This window comes from Convolutriloba macropyga, chromosome 5, assembly GCF_964194025.1.
Source record: "Convolutriloba macropyga chromosome 5, txConMacr16.3, whole genome shotgun sequence".
NCBI lineage: Eukaryota > Metazoa > Xenacoelomorpha > Acoela > Convolutidae > Convolutriloba > Convolutriloba macropyga.
The window spans coordinates 33847759-33875258 of NC_134472.1; the positions used below are offsets into that span (position 1 = coordinate 33847759).

General features: G+C 32.7%; 1 protein-coding gene across 1 annotated transcript in view; it reads left to right on the forward strand.

Annotated features, from left to right (window-relative positions):
- The first annotated feature begins 22453 nt into the window (after positions 1-22453).
- Positions 22454-27500, forward strand: part of LOC142339968 (uncharacterized) — a 293075-nt gene continuing 288028 nt past the window's right edge. Inside the window, exon 1 of the mRNA XM_075390342.1 lies at positions 22454-22458. The gene's annotated coding sequence lies outside the window, so the exon portion shown is untranslated. The remainder of the gene's footprint in view (positions 22459-27500) is intronic.

Here is a 27500-nt window from a genome sequence, read left to right on the forward strand (position 1 = left end):
CTTCAAATTTTTTCAATGGGTGAGCTCACATTGTACGCTTTATTGCAAAAGGACAAAATACTGAAAAAAGATCTAAATATCGGAAACACCGAGAGATCTAAACAATAAGATATAGATGGGTAGTTCCAGTTATCAAAATAGCAAAAGAAAAAATTCTTCCGGAAAAGTGATCGTCCGTTCAAAGAACTTAAGGCAGAGCTGGAATTCAACAATTAGGAAAATTCTTAGATGTTGCAGTTTTGAAAGAATTGTACTGAAATAAACGGTTGAAAATATTATTTTCCAGTTCCTTTTTCTCACTTTTTGTTGACCTGTTTTACTTTTGCGAGGATGTTGGAATAAATTTTTTTCACACTTACACTAGAATGAGAATAGCTCTCTCATTGAAGGAGCTGTACAATTTATCAATAACAATATCTCTCGCTATCTCAAGGAAAAAACATAAATTGAACTATGTTACATCGAAGACTTGCAAATGACTCTTGATGTCATTAACACAAGAATCATTTAAGACAAAAACATAGAGAAAACTGACTACTTGAGTTGTATTTACAGGAGACAGGTGGTTGATTGAGGTTGGCATTAGCAGCACAAGGGTTCGAAAAATTATATAATTTTCACTACATTGTGATTTATTCCCAATTCGGAAAACAAAACACATTTGCTCCTTTTTCAACGTATTTTTTGGAATTTTTGAAAAAAGAATTGGGTAAACGTTTAAGAAATTTTAAATCAGAAGGCACTGCCAATTGCAAAACCAGCTGTGCCCGATTCTAAGGAAAAAAGTTTTTAACTACAGCAAACAAAACTGTATTCGAGTAAACATTTCCAGATATTGATGGAGTCTTTTTTGGGCTGACTTCGAATAAGAAAACGGTAAAGAAAAAAGCAAATTCAACAAAAGAAAACATGATGATAGAGAAAAAAGTGGAAACAGTAGAAATTTTGTTATTCGACAAAATTGTTGTCGGAAAAGTTTTCTGATGAACTCTAACTAATCGTTTTTTGCAAATGAAGGCCAGAAATCAAAATTTTTAAATCTGCAAATTTTTATTAAAACTTCCTCTCAAAATTATCCGCGAAAACAATGGCCTCGTTCACTGAATTTCATTCCGACAAAATTGATTAAGTGATGAATCGTAAGGACGTTCTAGTCGAAACATCATATCCGAGTATAAATTATAACATTGAAGAAACTGTAGAGGGGTTTATAAAGTTTCACTAGTAGAAAATGAATTATGTTTTTTATTCAACTGGCGGTGTTTATCTGCATGGACTCTTCAAAGAAACACGACATCTCAAAGCCTTAGAGCCTCCTTCATTGATCAGCTTTGGAAAAATATGTCGAAGAGTTCTTCTTTGTAACAGAGGATTGTAAAATGTATTTTTCTGCATATGCCTGACTGCTACCTTTATCTCTGTATCTGAAAAACCAGCTGTGCCCAGTTCGAAAACTTCATACCACATCAAGCCCTGGGCAACGACAGATCTCCCTTTAGATAAAGCAGGAAGACATACAGTTTTACAGTACCTGAACATCGTTGAACCCAACTCAGATGACGATGTGAAGTGTCCATTTTTAAGCTCTTTTCGTTTCAAAACCCAGAAAAAACGCTGCTGGATACCCTTTTCACCTCTTCCCAATTCCTCAAATTTATCATCTATCGAATTCTCAGGAAAGACATCGATCATTGCCGATTAGTGCCTTTAAGAAACGGTCAGCTAAATTGCTCGAGAATTCCTTGTCTCACAATTTGCTAGTCTTTTTTTTATAAAAAATTGAATTTTAGGTCCAATTATTTGCCCCAATGACCAACAAATGTATCCAACAATTTCTCTACACAAATCAACAATTTAATTTTGGTTGCAAATTGATATCAAATTTTTAACCGAATTTCTCTTTGCTCTATTTTCCAACAGTAGAGAGATTATGAATAGTGATTGATTACGTTTCAACAATACCAAATGAGGGTTATTGGTAAACAATGCTCTTCTATCGCATTCCTTCAATTGTAAAGTCTATCAAAACAATGTACAGCTACACAGCTCTAATTGTGTTTATGCCATTTCTCTTTTTTTTTCGCTGCCGAATTCTCACGGACACAGAAAACGAAGGAAAGCTTCCCTCTAGCCCAAAGATATTGTTAGTAGTTTGAGCGTAAAGACAAAAACATCAAAGAGGTTTTTTCGAAAGGACAAGGAGTAATCTAATTTAATGTACGCAGGCAATTGAATGCGAAAATTGATTGTTTGTGTGCGAAAATTTTTAATACTGATACTTAAACCTCAGACTAAAGATGGTTCAGTATTAACCTTCGTTTTCTTTGATTGATACTTTTGAACTATACTCTTAGGTTTTATATTAGGAAGCTTGCTTTTTTACTAGTCAGGTAGCAATCTAAGGAAAAATTTGACTGCTTTGAGAACTTGCCTGTCACTTTTACTATAATGATGATCTTTCTAAAAATTTTCTTTATCTCCAGTAGACAGAACCAGTTCATAGAAGGAAAAATCTTCAAGAAATACATAGATTGATGAAAATTTCTGTGAATCATTACAGGGAACTCAATGGAAATCAATATTTTCCGTTCATTTCTGTAAACTTGGACTTCAACAGTTTTATTTTATTGGAACATCAATGAAACCAATTCAATTGGCGATGTAAAGCGCCTTTTTTAAAACACTTTCCCTTTCAGAAACCCAAACAAAACGCCGCTGGATACATTATTCTCTTCTTCCCGATTGTTGAGTTTTATCGTATATTGATTTTTCAAGATAGACGTTGATTACTTCAACGTCTGTCTTAAGCAGGAAGACGTACAGTTTTACAGTACTTGAACATCGTTGAACCCAACTCAGATGACGATGTGAAGTGTCCATTTTTAAGCTCTTTTCGTTTCAAAAACCCAGAAAAAAAAACGCTGCTGGATACCCTTTCCCCTCTTCCCAGTTCCTCAAATTTATCATCTATCGAGTTCTCAGGAAAGACATCGATCATTGCCGATTAGTGCCTTTTAGAAACGGTCAGCTAAATTGCTCGAGAATTCCTTGTCTCACAATTTTCTAGTCTTTTTTTTAATAAAAAAATTGCATTTTAGATCCAATTATTTGCTCCAATGAACAACAAATGTATCCAACAATTTCTCTACACAAATCAGCAATTGAATTTTGGTTGCGAATTGATATCAAATTTTAACCGAATTTCTCTTTGCTCTATTTTCTAACAGCAGAGAGATTATGGATAGTGATTGATTATGTTTCAATAATACCAAAGGAGGGTTATTGATAAAGAGTGCTCTTCTATCACTTTCCTTCAATTGTAAAGTCTATCAAAACAATGTACAGCTACACAGTTCTAATTGTGTTTATGCCGTTTCTCTTTTTTCGCTGCGGAATTCTCACAGACAAACAAAAGGAGGGAAAGCTTTCCTCTAGCCCAAAGATATTGTTAGTAGTTTGAGCGTAAAGACAAAAACATCAAAGAGGTTTTTTCGAAAGGACAAGGAGTAATCTAATTTAATGTACGCAGGCAATTGAATGCGAAAATTGATTGTTTGTGTGCGAAAATTTTTAATACTGATACTTAAACCTCACACTAAAGATGGTTCAGTATTAACCTTCATTTTCTTTGATTGATACTTTTGAACTATACTCTTAGGTTTTTTGTTAGAAGCTTGCTTTTTTACTAGTCAGGTAGCAATCTAAGAAAAAAGTTGACTGCTTTGAGAACTTGCCTGCCACTTTTACTATAGTGATGATCTTTCTGAAAAATTTTTTTATCTCCGCTAGACAGAACCAATTCATAGAAGGAAAAATGTTCAAAAAATACATAGATTGATGAAAATTTCTGTGAATCATTTTAAAGAACTCAATGGAAAACAGTATTTTCCTTTCAATTCTGTAAACTTGGACTTCAACAGTTTTACATTATTGGAACATCAATGAAATGAATTCAATTGGCGATGTAAAGCGTATTTTTTAAAACTCTTTCCTTTTCAGAATCCCAAACAAAACGCCGCTGGATACATTATTCTCTTCTTCCCAATTGTTGAATTTTATCGTATATTGATTTTTCAAGATAGACGTTGATTATTTCAACGTCTATCTTAAGCAGGAAGACGTACAGTTTTACAGTACTTGAACATCGTTGAACCCAACTCAGATGACGATGTGAAGTGTCCATTTTTAAGCTCTTTTCTTTTCAAAAACCCAGAAAAAAACGCTGCTGGATACCCTTTTTCCCCTCTTCCCAATTCCTCAAATTTATCATCTATCGAATTCTCAGGAAAGACATCGATTATTGCCGATTAGTGCCTTTAAGAATCGGTCAGCTAAATTGCTCGAGAATTCCTTGTCTCACAATTTGCTAGTCTTTTTTATGAAAAAATTGCCTTTTAGATCCAAATAATTGCCCCAATGAACAACAAATGTATCCAACAATTTCTCCACACAAATCAACAATTTACTTTTGGTTGCAAATTGATATAAAATTTTTAACCGAATTTCTCTTTGCTCTATTTTCTAACAGTAGAGAGATTATGAATAGTGATTGATTAGGGTTTCAACAATACCAAAGGAGGTTTATTGGTAAACAGTGCTCTTCTATCGCTTTCCTTCAATTGTAAAGTCTATCAAAACAATGTACAGCTACACAGCTCTAATTGTGTTTATGCCACTTCTCTTTTTTTTCGCTGCCGAATTCTCACCGACAAAGAAAACGAAGGAAAGCTTCCCTCTAGCCCAGAGATATTGTTAGTAGTTTGATCGTAAAGACAAAAACATCAAAGAGGTTTCTTCGAAAGGACAAGGAGTAATCTAATTTAATGTACGCAGGCAATTGAATGCGAAAATTGTATGTTTGTGTGCGAAAATTCTTTATACTGATACTTAAACCTCAGACTAAAGGTGGTTCAGTATTCACCTTCGTTTTCTTTGATTGATACTTTTGAACTATACTCTTAGATTTTATATTGGGAAGCTTGCTTTTTTACTAGTCAGGTAGCAACCTAAGAAAAAATTTGACTGCTTTGAGAACTTGCCTGTCACTTTTACTATAATGATGACCTTTCTAAAAATTTTCTTTATCTCCGCTAGACAAAACCAGTTCATAGAAGGAAAAAATTTCAAAAAATACATAGATTGATGGAAATTTCTGTAAATTATTACAAGGAACTAAATGGAAAACAATATTTTCCGTTCATTTCCGTAAACTTCGACTTCAACAGTTTTACGTTACTGGAACATCAATGAAACCAATTCAATTGGCGATGTAAAGCGTCTTTTTTAAAACTCTTTCCTTTTCAGAAACCCAAACAAAACGCCGCTGGATACATTATTCTCTTCTTCCCAAATGTTGAATTTTCTCGTACATTGATTTTTCAAGATAGACGGTGATTATTTCCCCATTAATCCCATTTAAAACGGTCAGCTAAATTGGTAATGAACTTCTTGTCTCATTATTTTCTAGTCTTTCCTATAAAAAAAATTCGCATTTCAGCTCCCATTATTTATTTCAATCAACAACAAATGTGTCCAACAAATTCTCTCAACGAAACGACAATTAGATCTTCGTTGGAACTTAATTTTTTTGATTGACACTTTTGAAGTCTACTCTCAGGTTTTAAGCTTGCTTTTTTACTAGTCAGGTAGCAATCTAAGTTAAAACATGACTGCTTTGAAAATTTTCCTGCCATTTTTACTATAATGATGACCTTTCAAAAACATTCAATTTTTCCGCTAGCGAAAAACAGTTCATAGGAGGAAAAAAACAAATAAATTGGCTGATATTGCTATGAATCCTTACAAGGAACTCAATGCAAAACGATACTTTCCGTCGAATTCCGTATGTTTGGACTTCAACAGTTTTACAGTATTGTATCATCGTTGAAACCAATTCAATTGGCGATGTAATGTGTCTTTTTTTTAACATTTTCCTTTTCAGTAACCCAAACAAAACGCTGCTGGATACATTATTTTCTTCTTCCCAATTGTTGAAGTTTATCGTAAATTGATTTTCCAGGATAGACGTTGATCATTTCTACATTAATCCCTTTTAAGACGGTCAGCTAAATTGGTAATGAATGCCTTGTCTCATTATTTTCTAGTTTTTCTTATGAAAAAATATTTTGCATTTCAGCTCCAATTAGTTATTCCAATGAACAACAAATGTGTCCAACAAATTCTCTCAATGAATTGACAATTGGATCTCGGTTGGAACTTTTTTTCTTTGATTGATACTTTGGAACTGTACTCTTAGGTTTTAAGCTTGCTTTTTTACTAGTCATGTAGCAATTTAAAATAAAACCTGACTATTTTGAGAACTTTCTTGCCTTTTTTACTATAATGATGATCTTTCAAAAACGTTCATTTTTTTCCGCCAGAGAAAAACAGTTCATAGAAGTAAAAAAAAATAAATTGGCTGATATTGCTATGAATCCTTATAAGGAACTCAATGCAAAACGATACTTTCCGTCCAATTCCTTATGTTTGGACTTCAACAGTTTTACAGTATTGGATCATCGTTGAAACCAATTCAATTGGCGATGTAATGTGTCTTTTTTTAAACTTTTTCCTTTTCAGTAACCCAAACAAAACGCTGCTGGATACATTATTTTCTTCTTCCCAATTGTTGAAGTTTATCGTAAATTGACTTTCCAGGATAGACGTTGATCATTTCTACATTTATGCCTTTTAAAACGGTCAGCTAAATTGGTATTGAATTCCTTGTCTCATTATTTTCTAGTTTTTCTTATAAAAAAGTATTTTGCATTTCAGCTCCAATTAGTTATTCCAATGAACAACAAATGTGTCCAACAAATTCTCTCAATGAATTGACAATTGGATCTCGGTTGGAACTTTTTTTTCTTTGATTGATACTTTGGAACTGTACTCTTAGGTTTTAAGCTTGCTTTTTTACTAGTCATGTAGCAATCTAAAATAAAACCTGACTATTTTGAGAACCTTCTTGCCATTTTTACTATAATGATGATCTTTCAAAAACGTTCATTTTTTCCGCCAGAGAAAAACAGTTCATAGAAGGAAAAAAAATAAATTGGCTGATATTGCTATGAATCCTTATAAGGAACTCAATGCAAAACGATACTTTCCGTCCAATTCCTTGTGTTTGGACTTCAACAGTTTTACAGTATTGGATCATCGTTGAAACCAATTCAATTGGCGATGTAATGTGTCTTTTTTTAACTTTTTCCTTTTCAGTAACCCAAACAAAACGCTGCTGGATACATTATTTTCTTCTTCCCAATTGTTGAAGTTTATCGTAAATTGACTTTCCAGGATAGACGTTGATCATTTCTACATTAATCCCTTTTAAAACGGTCAGCTAAATTGGTATTGAATTCCTTGTCTCATTGTTTTCTAGTTTTTCTTTTAAAAAAATATTTTGCATTTCAGCTCCAAATAGTTATTCCAATGAACAACAAATGTGTCCAACAAATTCTCTCAATGAACTGACAATTAGATCTCGGTTGGAACTTTTTTTTCTTTGATTGATACTTTGGAACTGTACTTTTAGGTTTTCAGCTTGCTTTTTTACTAGTCAGGTAGCAATCTGGAATTAAACCTGACTGCTTTGAGAACTTTCTTGCCATTTTTACTATAATGATGATCTTTCAAAACGTTCATTTTTTCCGCTAGAGAAAAAAAATTCATAGAAGGGAAAAAACAAATAAATTGGCTGATATTGCTATGAATCCTACAAGGAACTCAATGCAAAACGATACTTTCCGTCCAATTCCGTATGTTTGGACTTCAACAGTTTTACAGTATTGGATCATCGTTGAAACCAATTCAATTGGCGATGTAATGTGTCTTTTTTTAAACTTTTTCCTTTTCAGTAACCCAAACAAAACGCTGCGGGATACCTTATTTTCTTCTTCCCAACTTCTTCTTACCACGCTGCTGGTTACATTTTTTCTTCCCAACTGCTGAAGTTTATCGTATATTGACTTTTCAGGATAGACGTTGATCATTTCTACAGTAATCCCTTTTAAAACGGTCAGCTAAATTGGTAATGAATTCTTTGTCTTATTATTTTCTAGTCTTTCTTATAAAAAAATTTGCATTTCAGCTCCAATTAATTATTTCAATGAACAACAAATGTGTCCAACAAATTCTCTCAACGAAACGACAATTAGATCTTCGTTGGAACTTAATTTTTTTGATTGACACTTTTGAAGTCTACTCTCAGGTTTTAAGCTTGCTTTTTTACTAGTCAGGTAGCAATCTAAGTTAAAACATGACTGCTTTGAAAATTTTCCTGCCATTTTTACTATAATGATGACCTTTCAAAAACATTCATTTTTTCCGCTAGCGAAAAACAGTTCATAGGAGGAAAAAAACAAATAAATTGGCTGATATTGCTATGAATCCTTACAAGGAACTCAATGCAAAACGATACTTTCCGTCCAATTCCGTAAGTTTGGACTTCAACAGTTTTACAGTATTGGATCATCGTTGAAACCAATTCAATTGGCGATGTAATGTGTCTTTTTTTAACTTTTTCCTTTTCAGTAACCCAAACAAAACGGTGCTGGATACATTATTTTCTTCTTCCCAATTGTTGAAGTTTATCGTAAATTGACTTTCCAGGATAGACGTTGATCATTTCTACATTAATCCCTTTTAAAACGGTCAGCTAAATTGGTATTGAATTCCTTGTCTCATTGTTTTCTAGTTTTTCTTTTAAAAAAACATTTTGCATTTCAGCTCCAAATAGTTATTCCAATGAACAACAAATGTGTCCAACAAATTCTCTCAATGAACTGACAATTAGATCTCGGTTGGAACTTTTTTTTCTTTGATTGATACTTTGGAACTGTACTTTTAGGTTTTAAGCTTGCTTTTTTACTAGTCAGGTAGCAATCTGGAATTAAACCTGACTGCTTTGAGAACTTTCTTGCCATTTTTACTATAATGATGATCTTTCAAAACGTTCATTTTTTCCGCTAGAGAAAAAAAATTCATAGAAGGGAAAAAACAAATAAATTGGCTGATATTGCTATGAATCCTACAAGGAACTCAATGCAAAACGATACTTTCCGTCCAATTCCGTATGTTTGGACTTCAACAGTTTTAAAGTATTGGATCATCGTTGAAACCAATTCAATTGGCGATGTAATGTGTCTTTTTTTAAACTTTTTCCTTTTCAGTAACCCAAACAAAACGCTGCGGGATACCTTATTTTCTTCTTCCCAACTTCTTCTTACCACGCTGCTGGTTACATTTTTTCTTCCCAACTGCTGAAGTTTATCGTATATTGACTTTTCAGGATAGACGTTGATCATTTCTACAGTAATCCCTTTTAAAACGGTCAGCTAAATTGGTAATGAATTCTTTGTCTTATTATTTTCTAGTCTTTCTTATAAAAAAATTTGCATTTCAGCTCCAATTAATTATTTCAATGAACAACAAATGTGTCCAACAAATTCTCTCAACGAAACGACAATTAGATCTTCGTTGGAACTTAATTTTTTTGATTGACACTTTTGAAGTCTACTCTTAGGTTTTAAGCTTGCTTTTTTACTAGTCAGGTAGCAATCTAAGATAAAACATGACTGCTTTGAGAATTTTCCTGGCATTTTTACTATAATGATGACCTTTCAAAAACATTCATTTTTTCCGCTAGCGAAAAACGGTTCATAGAAGGAAAAAAAAACAAATAAATTGGCTGATATTGCTATGAATCCTACAAGGATTTCAATGCAAAACGATACCTTCCGTCCAATTCCGTATGTTTGGACTTCAATAGTTTTACAGATTTGGAACATCGTTGAAATCAATTCAATTGGCGATGTAAAGTGTCTTTTTTTAAACTTTTTCCTTTTCAAAAACCCAAACAAAACGCTGCTGGTTACATTTTTTCTTCCCAATTGCTGAAGTTTATCGTAAATTGACTTTTCAGGATAGACGTTGATCATTTCTACATTAATCTCTTTTAAAACGGTCAGCTAAATTGGTATTGAATTCCTTGTCTCATTATTTTCTAGTCTTTCTTATAAAAAAATTCGCATTTTAGCTCCAATTATTTATTCCAATGAACAACAAATGTGTCCGACAAATTCTCTCAACGAGTCGACAATTAGATCTCGGTTGGAATTTAATTTTCTCTGATTGATACTTTTGAATTCTACTCTTAGGTTTTAAGCTTGTTTTTTACTAGCCAGGTAGCAAGGGTTACATTTTTTCTTCCCAACTGCTGAAGTTTATCGTATATTGACTTTTCAGGATAGACGTTGATCATTTCTACAGTAATCCCTTTTAAAACGGTCAGCTAAATTGGTAATGAATTCTTTGTCTTATTATTTTCTAGTCTTTCTTATAAAAAAATTTGCATTTCAGCTCCAATTAATTATTTCAATGAACAACAAATGTGTCCAACAAATTCTCTCAACGAAACGACAATTAGATCTTCGTTGGAACTTAATTTTTTTGATTGACACTTTTGAAGTCTACTCTTAGGTTTTAAGCTTGCTTTTTTACTAGTCAGGTAGCAATCTAAGATAAAACATGACTGCTTTGAGAATTTTCCTGGCATTTTTACTATAATGATGACCTTTCAAAAACATTCATTTTTTCCGCTAGCGAAAAACGGTTCATAGAAGGAAAAAAAAACAAATAAATTGGCTGATATTGCTATGAATCCTACAAGGATTTCAATGCAAAACGATACCTTCCGTCCAATTCCGTATGTTTGGACTTCAATAGTTTTACAGATTTGGAACATCGTTGAAATCAATTCAATTGGCGATGTAAAGTGTCTTCTTTTAAACTTTTTCCTTTTCAAAAACCCAAACAAAACGCTGCTGGTTACATTTTTTCTTCCCAATTGCTGAAGTTTATCGTAAATTGACTTTTCAGGATAGACGTTGATCATTTCTACATTAATCTCTTTTAAAAAGGTCAGCTAAATTGGTATTGAATTCCTTGTCTCATTATTTTCTAGTCTTTCTTATAAAAAATTCGCATTTTAGCTCCAATTATTTATTCCAATGAACAACAAATGTGTCCGACAAATTCTCTCAACGAGTCGACAATTAGATCTCGGTTGGAATTTAATTTTCTCTGATTGATACTTTTGAATTCTACTCTTAGGTTTTAAGCTTGTTTTTTACTAGCCAGGTAGCAATCTAAAATAAAACCTGACTGCTCTGAGAACTTTCTTGCCATTTTTACTATAATGATGATCTTTCAAAAACGTTCATTTTTTCCGCTAGAGAAAAACAGTTCATAGAAGGAAAAAAACAAATAAATTGGCTGATATTGCTATGAATCATTACAAGGAACTCAAAGCAAAACGATACTTTCCGTCCAATTCCGTAAGTTTGGACTTCAACAGTTTTACAGTATTGGATCATCGTTGAAGCCAATTCAATTGGCGATGTAAAGTGTCTTTCTCTAAAAATATTTCCATTTCAGTAACCCAAACAAAACGCTGCTGGATACATTATTTTCTTCTTCCCATTTTTGAAGTTTATCGTAAATTGACTTTTCAGGATAGACGTTGATCATTTCTACATTAATCCCTTTGAAAACGGTCAGCTATATTGGTAATGAATTCCTTGTCTCATTATTTTCTAGTCTTTCTGATTAAAAAATGTTTTGCATTTCAGCTCCAATTAGTTATTCCAATGAACAACAAATGTGTCCAACAAATTCTCTCAATGAACTGACAATTAGATCTCGGTTGGAACCTTTTTTATCTTTGATTGATACTTTGGAACAGTACTCTTAGGTTTTAAGCTTGCTTTTTTACTAGTTAGGTAGCAATCTAAAATAAAACCTGACTATTTTGAGAACTTTCTTGCCATTTTTACTATAATGATGATCTTTCAAAAACGTTCATTTTTTCCGCCAGAGAAAAACAGTTCATAGAAGGAAAAAAACAAATAAATTGGCTGATATTGCTATGAATCATTACAAGGAACTCAAAGCAAAACGATACTTTCCGTCCAATTCAGTAAGTTTGGACTTCAACAGTTTTACAGTATTGGATCATCGTTGAAGCCAATTCAATTGGCGATGTAAAGTGTCTTTCTTTAAAACTTTTTCCATTTCAGTAACCCAAACAAAACGCTGCTGGATACATTATTTTAAACTTCCCATTGTTGAAGTTTATCATAAATTGACTTTTCAGGATAGACGTTGATCATTTCTACATTAATCCCTTTGAAAACGGTCAGCTATATTGGTAATGAATTCCTTGTCTCATTATTTTCTAGTCTTTCTGTTTAAAAAATGTTTTGCATTTCAGCTCCAATTAGTTATTCCAATGAACAACAAATGTGTCCAACAAATTCTCTCAATGAACTGACAATTAGATCTCGGTTGGAACCTTTTTTTCTTTGATTGATACTTTGGAACAGTACTCTTAGGTTTTAAGCTTGCTTTTTTACTAGTTAGGTGGCAATCTAAAACAAAACCTGACTATTTTGAGAACTTTCTTGCCATTTTTACTATAATGATGATCTTTCAAAAACGTTCATTTTTTTCCGCTAGAGAAAAACAGTTCATAGAAGGAAAAAAAACAAATAAATTGGCTAATATTGCTATGAATTATTACAAGTAACTCAATGCAAAACGATACTTTCCGTCCAATTCCGTAAGTTTGGACTTCAACAGTTTTACAGTATTGGATCATCGTTGAAACCAATTCAATTGGCGATGTAAAGTGTCTTTTTTTAAAAATTTTTTCCTTTTCAGTAACCCAAACAAAACGCAGCTGGATACATTATTTTCGTCTTCCCATCGTTGAAGTTTATCGTAAATTGAATTTTCAGGATAGACGTTGATGATTTCTACATAAATCCCTTTTAAAACGGTCAGCTAAATTGGTAATGAATTCCTTGTCTCATTATTTTCTAGTCTTTCTTATTAAAAAATGTTTTGCATTTCAGCTCCAATTAGTTATTACAATGAACAACAAATGTGTCCAACAAATTCTCTCAATGAACTGACAATTAGATCTCGGTTGGAACCTTTTTTTCTTTGATTGATACATTGGAACAGTACTCTTAGGTTTTAACCTTGCTTTTTTACTAGTCAGGTAGCAATCTAAAATAAAACCTGACTGCTTTGAGAACTTTCTTGCCATTTTTACTATAATGATGACCTTTCTAAAACTTTCATTTTGTCCGCTAGAGAAAAATAGTTCATAGAAGGAAAAAATATTTTAAAAAAAACAAATAAAGTGGCTAATATTGCTATGAATCATTACAAGGAACTCAAAGCAAAACGATACTTTCCGTCCAATTCCGTAAGTTTGGACTTCAACAGTTTTACAGTATTGGATCATCGTTGAAGCCAATTCAATTGGCGATGTAAAGTGTCTTTCTTTAAAACTTTTTCCATTTCAGTAACCCAAACAAAACGCTGCTGGATACATTATTTTCTTCTTCCCAATTGTTGAAGTTTATCGTAAATTGACTTTTCAGGATAGACGTAGATCATTTCTACATTAATCCCTATTAAAACGGTCAGCTAAATTGGTAATGAATTCCTTGTCTCATTATTTTCTAGTTTTTGTTATAAAAAATATTTTGCATTTCAGCTCCAATTATTTATTCCAATGAACAACAAATGTGTCCAACAAATTCTCTCAATGAATTGACAATTGGATTTCGGTTGGAACTTTTTTTTCTTTGATTGATACTTTGGAACTGTACTCTTAGGTTTTAAGCTTGCTTTTTTACTAGTCAGGTAGCAATCTAAATTAAAACCTGACTATTTTGAGAACTTTCTTGCCATTTTTACTATAATGATGATCTTTCAAAAACGTTCATTTTTTTCCGCTAGAGAAAAACAGTTCATAGAAGGAAAAAAAACAAATAAATTGGCTGATATTGCTATGAATCATAACAAGGAACTCAATGCAAAACGATACTTTCCGTCCAATTCCGTAAGTTTGGACTTCAACAGTTTTACAGTATTGGATCATCGTTGAAACCAATTCAATTGGCGATGTAAAGTGTCTTTTTTTTTAACTTTTTCCTTTTCAGTAACCCAAACAAAACGCTGCTGGATACATTATTTTCTTCTTCCCAATTGTTGAAGTTTATCGTATATTGACTTTTCAGGATAGACGTTGATCATTTATACATTAATCATTTTTAAAACGGTCAACTAAATTGGTAATGGTTTCCTTGTCTCAATATTTTCTAGTTTTTCATATGAAAGAATATTCTGCATTTCAGCTCCAATTAGTTATTCCAAAGAACAACAAATGTGTCCAACAAATTCTCTCAATGAATTGACAATTAGATCTCGGTTGGAACTTTTTATTTTTCTTTGATTGATACTTTGGAATTGTACTCTTAGGTTTTAAGCTTGCTTTTTTACTAGTCAGGTAGCAATCTAAAATAAAACCTGACTGCTTTGAGAACTTTCTTGCCATTTTTACTATAATGATGATCTTTCAAAAGAGTTCATTTTTTCCGCTAGAGAAAAACAGTTCATAGAAGGAAAAAAACAAACAAATTGGCTGATATTGCTATGAATCATAACAAGGAACTCAATGCAAAACGCTACTTTCCGTCCAATTCCGTAAGTTTGGACTTCAACAGTTTTACAGTATTGGATCATTGTCGAAACCAATTCAATTGGCGATGTAAAGTGTCTTTTTTTTAAACTTTTTCCTTTTCAGTAACCCAAACAAAACGCTGCTGGATGCCTTATTTTCTTCTTCCCAATTGTTGAAGTTTATCGTACATTGACTTTTCAGGATAAACGTTGATCATTTCTACATTAATCCCTTTTAAAACGGTCAGCTAAATTGGTAATGAATTCATTGTCTTATTAATTTCTAGTCTTTCTTTAAAAAAATTTGCATTTCAGCTCCAATTATTTATTCCAATGAACTACAAATGTGTCCAACAAATTCTCTCAACGAGTCGACAATTAGATCTCGGTTGGAATTTAATTTTCTTTGATTGATACTTTTGAACTCTACTGTTAGGTTTTAAGCTTGCTTTTTTAATAGTCAGGTAGCAATCTAAGATAAAACATGACTGCTTTGAGAACTTTCCTGCCATTTTTACTATAATGATGACCTTTCAAAAACGTTCATTTTTTCCGCTAGCGAAAAACAGTTCATAGAAGGAAAAAAGTATCAAAAAAACAAATAACTTGGCCGATATTGCTATGAATCTTTACAAGGAACTCAATTCAAAACGATACTTTCCGCCAATTCTGTATGTTTGGACTTCAACAGTTTTACAGTATTGGAACATTGTTGAAACCATATCAATTGGCGATGTAAAATGTCTTTTTTAGACTCTTTCCTTTTCACAAACCCAAAAAAACGCTGCTGGATACATTATTCTCTTCTTCCCAATTGATGAAATTTATCGTGCATTGATTTTTCAGGATATACGTTGATCATCTCCCCACTAATCCTTTTTAATATGGTCTGCAAAATTCATAATGAATTCCTCATCTCATTTTTTTCTAGACTTTCTTATAAAAAACTTTCGCATTTCAGCTCTAATTTTTTATTCCAATGAACAACAAATGTGTCCAACAAATTCTCTCAACGAATCGACAATTAGATCTCGGTTGGAACTTAATTTTCTTTGATTGATACTTTTGAACTCTACTCTTAGGTTTTAAGCTTGCTTTTTTACTAGTCAGTTAGCAATCTAAGATAAAACATGACTGCTTTGAGAACTTTTCTGTCATTTTTACTATAATGATAACCTTTCAAAAACGCTCATTTTCTCTGCTAGAGAAAAAACAGTTCATAGAAGGAAAAAAATATCAAAAAACAAATAAATTGGCCGATATTGCTATGAATCTTTACAAGGAATTCAATTCAAAACGATACTTTCCGCCAATTCTGTATGTTTGGACTTCAACAGTTTTACAGTATTGGAACATTGTTGAAACCATATCAATTGGCGATGTAAAATGTCTTTTTTAGACTCTTTCCTTTTCACAAACCCAAACAAAACGCTGCTGGATACATTATTCTCTTCTTCCCAATTGATGAAATTTATCGTACATTGATTTTTCAGGATATACGTTGATCATTTCCCCACTAATCCTTTTTAAAACGGTCTGCAAAATTCATAATGAATTCCTCATCTCATTTTTTTCTAGACTTTCTTATATAAAAACTTTCGCATTTCAGCTCTAATTTTTTATTCCAATTAACAACAGATGTGGCCAACAAATTCTCTCAACGAATCGACAATTAGATCTCGGTTGGAACTTTATTTTCTTTGATTGATACTTTTGAACTCTACTCTTAGGTTTTAAGCTTGCTTTTTTACTAGTCAGTTAGCAATCTAAGATAAAACATGACTGCTTTGAGAAATTTCCTGTCATTTTTACTATAATGATAACCTTTCAAAAACGCTCATTTTCTCTGCTAGAGAAAAACAGTTCATAGAAGGAAAAAATATCAAAAAAACAAATAATTTGGCTGATTTTGCTATGAATCATTACAAGGAACTCAATGCAAAACGATACTTTCCGCCAATTCTGTATGTTTGGACTTCAACAGTTTTACAGTATTGGAACATTGTTGAAACCATATCAATTGGCGATGTAAAATGTCTTTTTTAGACTCTTTCCTTTTCACAAACCCAAACAAAACGCTGCTGGATACATTATTCTCTTCTTCCCAATTGATGAAACTTATCGTACATTGATTTTTCAGGATATACGTTGATCATTTCCCCACTAATCCTTTTTAAAACGGTCTGCAAAATTCATAATGAATTCCTCATCTCATTTTTTTCTAGACTTTCTTATAAAAAAACTTTCGCATTTCAGCTCTAATTTTTTATTCCAATGAACAACAGATGTCTCCAACAAATTCTCTCAATGAATCGACAATTAGATCTCGGTTGGAACTTAATTTTCTTTGATTGATACTTTTGAACTCTACTCTTAGGTTTTAAGCTTGCTTTTTTACTAGTCAGGTAGCAATCTAAGATAAAACATGACTGCTTTGAGAAATTTCCTGTCATTTTTACCATAATGATAACCTTTCAAAAACGCTCATTTTCTCTGCTAGAGAAAAACAGTTCACAGAAGGAAAAAATATCAAAAAAACAAATAAATTGGCTGATTTTGCTATGAATCATTACAAGGAACTCAATGCAAAACGATACTTTCCGTCCAATTCCGTAAGTTTGGACTTCAATAGTTTTACAGTATTGGATCATCGTTGAAACCAATTCAATTGGCGATTAAAGTGTCTTTTTTAGACTCTTTCCTTTTCACAAACCCAAACAAAACGCTGCTGGATACATTATTCTCTTCTTCCCAATTGATGAAATTTATCGTACCTTGATTTTTCAGGATATACGTTGATAATTTCCCCACTAATCCTTTTTAAAACGGTCTGCAAAATTCATAATGAATTCCTCATCTCATTTTTTTCTAGACTTTCTTATAAAAAACTTTCGCATTTCAGCTCTAGTTTTTTATTCCAATGAACAACAAATGTGTCCAACAAATTCTCTCAACGAATCGACAATTAGATCTCGGTTGGAACTTAATTTTCTTTGATTGATACTTTTGAACTCTACTCTTAGGTTTTAAGCTTGCTTTTTTACTAGTCAGGTAGCAATCTAAGATAAAACATGACTGCTTTGAGAACTTTCCTGTCATTTTTACTATAATGATAACCTTTCAAAAACGCTCATTTTCTCTGCTAGAGAAAAACAGTTGATAGAAGGAAAAAAATATCAAAAAAACAAATAAATTGGCTGATATTGCTAAAAATCATTACAAGGAACTCAATGCAAAACGATACTTTCCGTCCAATTCCGTAAGTTTGGACTTCAATAGTTTTACAGTATTGGAACATTGTTGAAACCATATCAATTGGCGATGTAAAGTGTCTTTTTTAGACTCTTTCCTTTTCACAAATCCAAACAAAACGCTGCTGGATACATTATTCTCTTCTTCCCAATTGATGAAATTTATCGTACATTGATTTTTCAGGATATACGTTGATCATTTCCCCACTAATCCTTTTTAAAATGGTCTGCAAAATTCATAATGAATTCCCCATCTCATTTTTTTCTAGACTTTCTTATAAAAAAACTTTCGCATTTCAGCTCTAATTTTTTATTCCAATGAACAACAAATGTGTCCAACAAATTCTCTCAACGAATCGACAATTAGATCTCGGTTGGAACTTAATTTTCTTTGATTGATACTTTTGAACTCTACTCTTAGGTTTTAAGCTTGCTTTTTTAATAGTCAGGTAGCAATCTAAGATAAGACATGACTGCTTTGAGAACTTTCCTGCCATTTTACTATAAAGATGACCTTTCAAAAACGCTCATTTTTTTCGCTAGAGAAAAATAGTTCATAGAGGGAAAAAATATTAAAAAAACAAATAAATTGGCTGATATTGCTATGAATCATTACATGGAACTCAATGCAAAACGATACTTTCCATCCAATTACGTAAGTTTGGACTTCAACAGTTTTACAGTTTTGGAACATCGTTGAAACCAATTCAATTGGCCATGTAAAGTGTCTTTTGTTAATCTTTTTCCTTTTCAGAAACCCAAACAAAACGCTGCTGGATACTTTATTCTGTTCTTCCCAATTGTTGAAGTTTATCGTACATTGATTTTTCAGGATACACTTTGATCAATTCACTGTTAATCATTTTTAAGACGGTCAGCTAAATTGGTAATGAATTCTTTGTCTTATTTTTTCTAGTCTTTCTTATAAAAAATTCGCATTTCAGATCCATTTGTTTATTCCAATGAAATGTGTCCAACAAATTCTCTCAACGAAACAACAATTAGATCTCGGTTGGAACTTATTTGTCTTCTATTGATACTTTTGAACTGTATTCTTAGGTTTTAAGCTTGCTTTTTTACTGGTCAGGTAGCAATCTAAGATAAGACCTGAGTTCTTTGAGAACTTTGCAGCCATTTTTACTATAATGATGACCTTTCAAAAACGTTCATTTTTTCCGCTAGAGAAAAACAGTTCATAGAAGGAAAGGCATATTAAAAAAAATAAATTGGCTAATATTGCTATGAATCAACACAAGGAACTCAATGCAAAACGATACTTTCCATCCAATTCCATAAGTTTGGTTTGCAACAGTTTTTCAGTTTTGGAACGTCGTTGAAACCAATTCAATTGGCGATGTAAAGTGTCTTTTTTAAACTCTTTCCTTTTCAGAAACCCAAACAAAACGCTGCTAGATACATTATTCTCTTCTTCCCAATTGTTGAAGTTTATCGTACATTGATTTTTCAGGATAGACTTTGATCAATTCACCATTAATCATTTTTAAAACGGTCAGCTAAATTGGTAATGAGTTCCTTGTCTTATTATTTTCTAGTCTTTCTTATAAAAAAATTTCGCATTTCATCTCCAATTACTTATTCCAATGAACAAATGTGTCCAACAAATTCTCTCAACGAACTGACATTTAGATCTCGGTTGGAAATTAATTTTCTTTGATTGATACTTTTGAACTCTACTCTTAGGTTTTAGACATGCCTTTTTACTAGTCAGGTAGCAATCTAAGATATAATCTGACTGCTTTGAGAATTTTCCGGCCATTTTTTACTATAATGATGACCTTTCAAAAACGTTCATTTGTTCCGCTAGAGAAAAACAGTTCATTGAAGGAAAAAATTTAGAAAAAAAACAAATAAAGTGGCTGATATTGCTGTGAATCATTACAAGGAACTCAATGCTAAACGATACTCTTCTTCCAATTCCTTAAGTTTGGACTTCAACAATTTTAAAGTCTTCGAACATCGTTGAAATCAATTCAATAGGCGTTGTAAAGTGTCTTTTTTTAAACTTTTTCCTTTTCAATAACCCAAACAAAACGCTGCTGGATACATTATTTTCTTCTTCCCAATTGTTGAAGTTTATCGTAAATTGTATTTTCAGGATAGACGATGATCATTTCTACATTAATCTCTTTTAAAACGGTCAGCTAAATTGGTAATGAATTCTTTGTCTTATTTTTTTTCTAGTCTTTCTCATAAAAAATTCGCATTTCAGCTCCATTTGTTTATTCCAATGAAATGTGTCCAACAAATTCTCTCAACGAAACAACAATTAGATCTCGGTTGGAACTTATTTTTCTTCTATTGATATTTTTGAACTGCATTCTTAGGTTTTAAGCTTGCTTTTTTACTGGTCAGGTAGCAATCTAAGATAAAACCTGAGTTCTTTGAGAACTTTGCTGCCATTTTTACTATAATGATGACCTTTCAAAAACGTTCATTTTTTCCGCTAGAGAAAAACAGTTCATAGAAGGAAAGGCATATTAAAAAACAAATAAATTGGCTAATATTGCTATGAATCAATACAAGGAACTCAATGCAAAACGATACTTTCCATCCAATTCCGTAAGTTTGGATTGCAAAAGTTTTTCAGTTTTGGAACGTCGTTGAAACCAATTCAATTGGCGATGTAAAGTGTCTTTTTTAAACTCTTTCCTTTTCAGAAACCCAAACAAAACGCTGCTGGATACATTATTCTCTTCTTCCCAATTGTTGAAGTTTATCGTACATTGATTTTTCAGGATAGAATTTGATCAATTCATCATTAATCAATTTTAAAACGGTCAACTAAATTGGTAATGAGTTCCTTGTCTTATTATTTTCTAGTTTTTCTTATAAAAAACTTCGCATTTCATCTCCAATTACTTATTCCAATGAACAAATGTGTCCAACAAATTCTCTCAACGAATTGACATTTAGATCTCGGTTGGAAATTAATTTTCTTTGATTGATACTTTTGAACTCTACTCTTAGGTTTTAAACATGCCTTTTTACTAGTCAGGTAGCAATCTAAGATAAAACCTGACTGATTTGAGAACTTTCCTGCCATTTTTACTAGAATGATGACCTTTCAAAAACGTTCATTTTCTCCGCTAGAGCAAAAACAGTTCAAAGAAGGAAAAAATAAAAAACAAACAAACAAATTGGCTGATTTTGCTATGAATCATTACAAGGAACTCAATGCAAAACGATACTCTCCTTCCAAATCCGTAAGTTTGGACTTCAACACTTTTACAGTATTGGAACATCGTTGACACCAATTCAATTGGCGATGTAAAATGTCTTTTTTCAACTCTTTCCTTTTCAGAAAGCCAAACAAGACGTTGCTAGATACATTATTCTCTTATTCCCAATTGATGAAATTTATCGTACATTGATTTTTCAGGATAGACGTTGATCGTTTCTCGAATAATCCCTTTTAAAACGGTCTGCTAAATTGGTAATGAATTCCTGGTCTCATTTTTTTCTAGACTTTCTTATAAAAAACTTTCGCATTTCAGCTCTAATTTTTTATTCCAATGAACAACAAATGTGTCCAACAAATTCTCTCAACGAATCGACAATTAGATCTCGGTTGGAACTTAATTTTCTTTGATTGATACTTTTGAACTCTACTCTTAGATTTTAAGCTTGCTTTTTTACTAGTCAGGTAGCAATCTAAGATAAAAACTGACTGCTTTGAGAATTTTCCTGCCAATTTTACTATAATGATGACCTTTCAAAAACGTTCATTTGTTCCGCTAAAGAAAAACAGTTCATTGAAGGAAAAAATTTAAAAAAAAAACAAATAAAGTGGCTGATAATGCTGTGAATCATTACAAGGAACTCAATGCCAAACGATAATCTCCATCCAATTCCGTAAGTTTGGACTTCAACAGTTTTAGAGTATTAAAACATCGTTGACACCAATTCAATTGGTGATGTAAAGTGTCTTTTTTAAACTCTTTTCTTTTCAGAAACCCAAACAAAACGCTGCTGGGTACATTATTCTTTTCTTCCCAATTAATGAAATTTATTGTAATTTGATTTTTCAGGATATACGTTGATAATTTCCCCACTAATACCTTTTAAAACGGTCAGCTAAATTGGCAATGAATTCGTTGTCTGATTATTTTCTAGTCTTTCTCATAAAAAATTCACATTTCAGCTCCATTTATTTTTTCCAATGAACAACAAATGTGTCCAACAAATTCTCTCAACGAATCGACAATCAGATCTCAGTTGGAACTTAATTTTTTTTGATTGATAGTTTTGAACTGTACTCTTAGGTTTTAAGCTTGTTTTTTTTACTAGTCATGAAGCAATCTAAGATAAAACATGAGTGCTTTGAGAACTTTGCTGCCATTTTTACTATAAAGATGGCCTTTCAAAGACGTTCATTTTTTCCGCTAGAGAAAAAACAGTTCAAAGAAGGAAAAAATAAAAAGCAAACAAATAAATTGGCTGATATTGCTATGAATTATTACAAGGAACTCAATGCAAAACGATACTTTCCGTCCAATTCCGTAAGTTTGGACTTCAACAGTTTTACAGTATTGGGAACCTGTTGAAAACAATTCAGTTGAGGATGTGAAGTGTTCTTTTTTGAGCTCTTTCCTCTGCAAAAACCCAGACAAAACACTCCTGGATACCTATTTCTCTTTTTCCCCACTTATTAAATTTTATTGTACATTGATTTTTCAGGAAAGACATTGATCATTCCCCATTAATCCCTTTTAAAACGGTCAGCTAAATTGGTAATAAATTACTGGTCTCACTATTTTCTAGTCTTTCTTATAAAAAACTTTCACATTTCAGCTGCAATTATTTATTCCAATGAACAATAAATATGTCCAACAAATTCTCTCAATGAATTGACAATTAGATCTCAGCTGGTACTTAATTTTCTTTGGTTGATACTTTTGAACTGTACTCTTAGGTGTTAAGCTCGCTTTTTTACTAGTCAGGTAGCAATCTAAGATAAAACCTGAGTTCTTTGAGAATTTTCCTGCCATTTTTACTAGAATGATGACCTTTCAAAAACGTTCATTTTCTCCGCTAGAGCAAAAACAGTTCAAAGAAGGAAAAAATAAAAAACAAACAAACAAATTGGCTGATATTGCTATGAATTATTACAAGGAACTCAATGCAAAACGATACTTTCCGTCCAATTCCGTAAGTTTGGACTTCAACAGTTTTACAGTATTGGATCATCGTTGAAGCCAATTCAATTGGCGCTGTAAAGTGTCTTTCTTTAAAACTTTTTCCATTTCAGTAACCCAAACAAAACGCTGCTGGATACATTATTTTCTTCATTATCTCTTGATGATGTAAAGTGTTCTTTTTTGAGCTCTTTCCTCTTCAAAACCCAGAAAAAACGCTGCTGGATACTTACTTCTCGTTTTCCCACTTATTAATTTTTATTGAACATTGATTTCTCAGGAAAGACATCGATCATTTCCCCATTAATCCCTTTTAAAACGGTCAGCTAATTTGGTAATGAATTCCTTGTCCCACTAAGTTCTAGTCTTTTTTTAAAAAAACTTTCGCATTTCAGCTGCGATTAATTATTCCAATGAACAACAAATATGTCCAACAAGTTCTCTCAATGAATTATCAATAAGATCTCGGTTCGAACTTTTTTTCTTTGATTGATACTTTTGAACTGTACTCTTATGTTTTAAGCAATCTAAGATAAAACCTGACTGCTTTCGGAGCTCTCCTGCCAGTTTTACTTTAACGATGACCTCCTTTCTAAATCGTTCATTATCTCCGCTGGACGGAACCAGTTCATAGGAGAAAACAATTTTTCAAAAAAATGATAATAGATTGATTGATATTGTTATGAGTTATTAAAAGCAAATCAATTCAAAACAATGGTTTCCGTTCCATTTCTGTACGTTTGGACTTCAACAAGTTAGAAATTAGCGTAGTAGTCACAACATAATTATGTTGAAAACCGAAAATCATGACGGCTTCTTTTCTTGAACGATAAAAAGCACTCAAGTTCGATTATGACTGTGCTTACTTTTCATTCAAGAGTTTTGAAATTTGTTTTCATTTGTTTTCAGATCTTATTTCAACACATTGGTGGCAGGCTAATGTCGACGAGTGTTTCTCCCGATAGTGTCGGGCGAAGAATTTGGATTGAGCTCTACAGTTTGCCGACATTTTGATCACTTCTATGGATATATCGGGGGTCGGTGAGCACATAAATTCCTTTGCAACTAATTAAAACGGATCATATACTGAAAATGGCCAAACAACAACCCCTAAAAGTTGTCAGCAGAATCGCACACCAAAAATTCAAATATCTTGTTTTCTTTCCTGCTGACCAGCGGCCAAAGCAATTGATTGTTACTTGCCAACACATTTTGTATGATCCATCTACTCTGTCGGGCTCCCACCGGATTTTGCCTGCTGTTGTCTACTACGTTTAATCCTCGTTTTGTTAAATATCCTCGTTCCTCATCAAACAGCCTTTTCTATTTGTTTCGGGGCTTCGCGAGTTGTTTTGAATGATGCCTTTACTGGAAGGCTTCACTGTGTCCCTTTACTCACCGTAGCAGAGTTAGTCTTTGAGATCAAAGTGATCATCTTGGAGCATATAACACCTTCCTTAAAAACTGCACGTGTTCTCTCAGAAATGCAGCTTGTCTGCTGGAAAGTTCTCTTGAAGATATGGCTGCTGGGTTTTGTAGCGAAATTGCAAAATTATCAGTGCAGTCACTCTGCCTTATCTAGTAGTGCCAGGTTGCACTTCTGGTAGAAGAACATACTCAAAGTTTTCCTCTGTTTTCCCAAAGTTTTCCCTAAGTTCCAAGCGAACTTATGGGTAAACAATTCAATGATTTGGTACATGTTTTGCTCGCAAAAGCAGAGAAGAAATTAAGTTTTTATTTTTAATACTGTAGATGTGGCGTATCGTAGATGAAAAACCACAAAATATTTGGTTCCTTGTGTTCAACTAGCGACCGGTTCTGTCCTAACTTGTAAAATTGCTCTGGCAGTTCTTTATTGGAGTTGAATAATCTGTTGTTGATAAATTTGTCCAACTGAGTTCCAATCATATATTTTGTTTTCGTATGTTGACTAAGGTGCATTATCTGATAACGAAAGGAAGTATTTTCTATCAACCTCTCGGTCTCCACAACGACAGTTGGTTCTTAGTTCTAATCTATTTCGCGACGGGCTTCAGCAACATCAGCGGCACGCATCTCAAAGCAGTGGCCCTAGGAGTTATGTAGTAACCAAATAGACTCCATTTTAAGCAATAAATAATTCGTTTTTGATTATTTGTCCCCGTTTCAGCTTGAAACAGCAAACTTTGTTTTCCCCCTGTCTGGATGGTATTTGTACTGTTCTGCAAACCTATTTATGTACTCTCCAATGTCATCTCGTCCAAGGTCCTAATTCTGGAAAACTGGACGATAGTTGAAAATCTTCAAAGTAAGGGTATGACTCCCCAGAGACCTCAAGACGCCAAACAAGCCCCCAAAATCTATTTTTCGTTGAAAGAATTTTTGCAATTTGAAGTTTGAGAAGAATGACTTGAATTAATGAAATCATTTAGTCCATTTGCGTTTAAGTTCTCAATATCTTCTACTGACTCTGTTAGAACTCTTTAACATTTAGCTCTAATCCATTCAGATACACCTCTTCCAAGTTCTCCACGCTGAAATCCGTCTTCAATGTTCGGGAAGAGTAGTCTTTTGCTGGACACGGCCAAAAAAGAAAGAAGCAACCCATCGTTTTCAAAACCGTTTTAAAATGATTACCAAGTCTATCCACTTAACGACGTTTCAGCTTCTGCCGTTTTTTGTTTGTCATTTTTTATATTCTGCATTTCGAATGCATATATTAAAATTTGTCCATGAATTGCCGCTCAAAATTGTTTTTCAAATTCCTATTTGATTGATGTTGTGCAGTCTCTGTGTTTTACTCCCATTTCGTATACGGCACTGATTGCCTCTCTTTTTTCATACACAGAGGTAGAGTTGACCGGCAAATCTTTAGACCATGATTTCAGAACCCCTTATTTTTAACCATTTTTTTTGCAAAACTTGTAAAAATAACTACGAGTATTCCCGTCATCCATATCTTGAGGTAGTTGTGTGAACATGAACTCTCCTTTTACACTAGACAAACATATGCATCCGTCGATGATTGAAGATAGCCCAGTTTGGACGTCGCAATTTAGTCTGAGTGGTAGAAAACAATCATTTTCTTCTTAGCCTCAAATGTAGATAAAAAATTTCTGCTGTTGTACTACCTAAGCAATCCGCGAAAAGTCGACATGCCGTCTATTCGCCTTTTTTTCATATACATATAATTTTTATCTGTTTTTTGTTCAATTATTCTGAGCCTCTGCTTTGTCAAATTTTTATTGCCTTCCAGTCCAAGGTTTTTTATCAGCATGTTTTTTTTTAAAAATTTTTATTTGTTCCAAGCAAAATACATCATTGTTGTTTTTCATCTTGCTACAGAAAATTTCAGTTGGTGGTAGTTGAGTATTTTTTTGTTATTTAATTCTGAGCTTCTATCAAACCACACACATATCGGGAGAAATCTGTTTGATTGATCTCTCTAAAATTATACGATATCATCCAGTGTGGTAAAAATAGCACAAAATTCTTCTTGTCCAGAATCTGCGAATCAAGCAAAATTCACTACAATACATCGTTTCCAATGGAATCAATTTCGGAACAGCGTTTCCATCTTGAATGGGATGATGAAGAAAATACTCCTTGACTAACTTCTAATTGTATCTGATACCGTTGATACCGAATAAAGGATTGATACGCTCATAGTTCTCAAAGTCTGGTGTTTCAAATCTGATAACATCTTGAGCTCATACACCTGCAAAAAGAAGTCTCTATGTAATTCAACCTACAATTTTTACATGCAAATTGCATGAAGATTTTGATCGTAAAACTCTAGGAAGCTAGCACTGCTATTTCTAGGTAGATTGTGGACACATTTACCTATAATTACAGGTAGTTGAGATTGCTTGCAGATAGTTTCTTGGTTAGTTGAATTAATGAACTTTTTACTTTTTTAGGTAAATTTTTAGGTAAATTTGACTGCAATTTATAATCAATTTACCTCCAAATTTTTTAGTGTGCATGACATATTTTGTAATTATTGATGACCGTCGTATTTTTCACGCTCGCTCCAACTGGCTTTCATTCTAATTGCGTTTTTCTGGTAAAACTGTAAAGTTATCTATGAAAGATGTTTTCCTGATAATTATACGAGGATGAAAAATGCAAATAAGCTTTTTATTAAAATGAATAAACAGCTATCGCGTTCCAATAGTTTTGTGTAAATTCCATCCATATTGGAGGAGTGTCAAGGAGTCCAGCTGATTTTTCTTAACCCAGATCTATACCTGTAAACTTGATTTTTAAATATATGTAAAATTTTGTTCTTTACTTTATACGGGAAGTTCGCTGACAGTTTACACTGTTATTCCGTGATTCAGCATAATAGTATGTAAAGGTTTTGGGCAAACTTTTTAAAAAAATAATTAGACTTTCAAAGCACTCAGGCAAGTTGATTCTTTTTACTTATTATCAGCGCGCCCTGGGCGAGACTGGATGGTTATCTTGTAAGATCTTACAAGATTCTTGCAAAACATTTTTATCTTGTAAGATTCTTGTAAGACAAATGTTTATCTTCTTGTAAGACAAATGTTTATCTTAATTTTAAAGGACTGAGAAA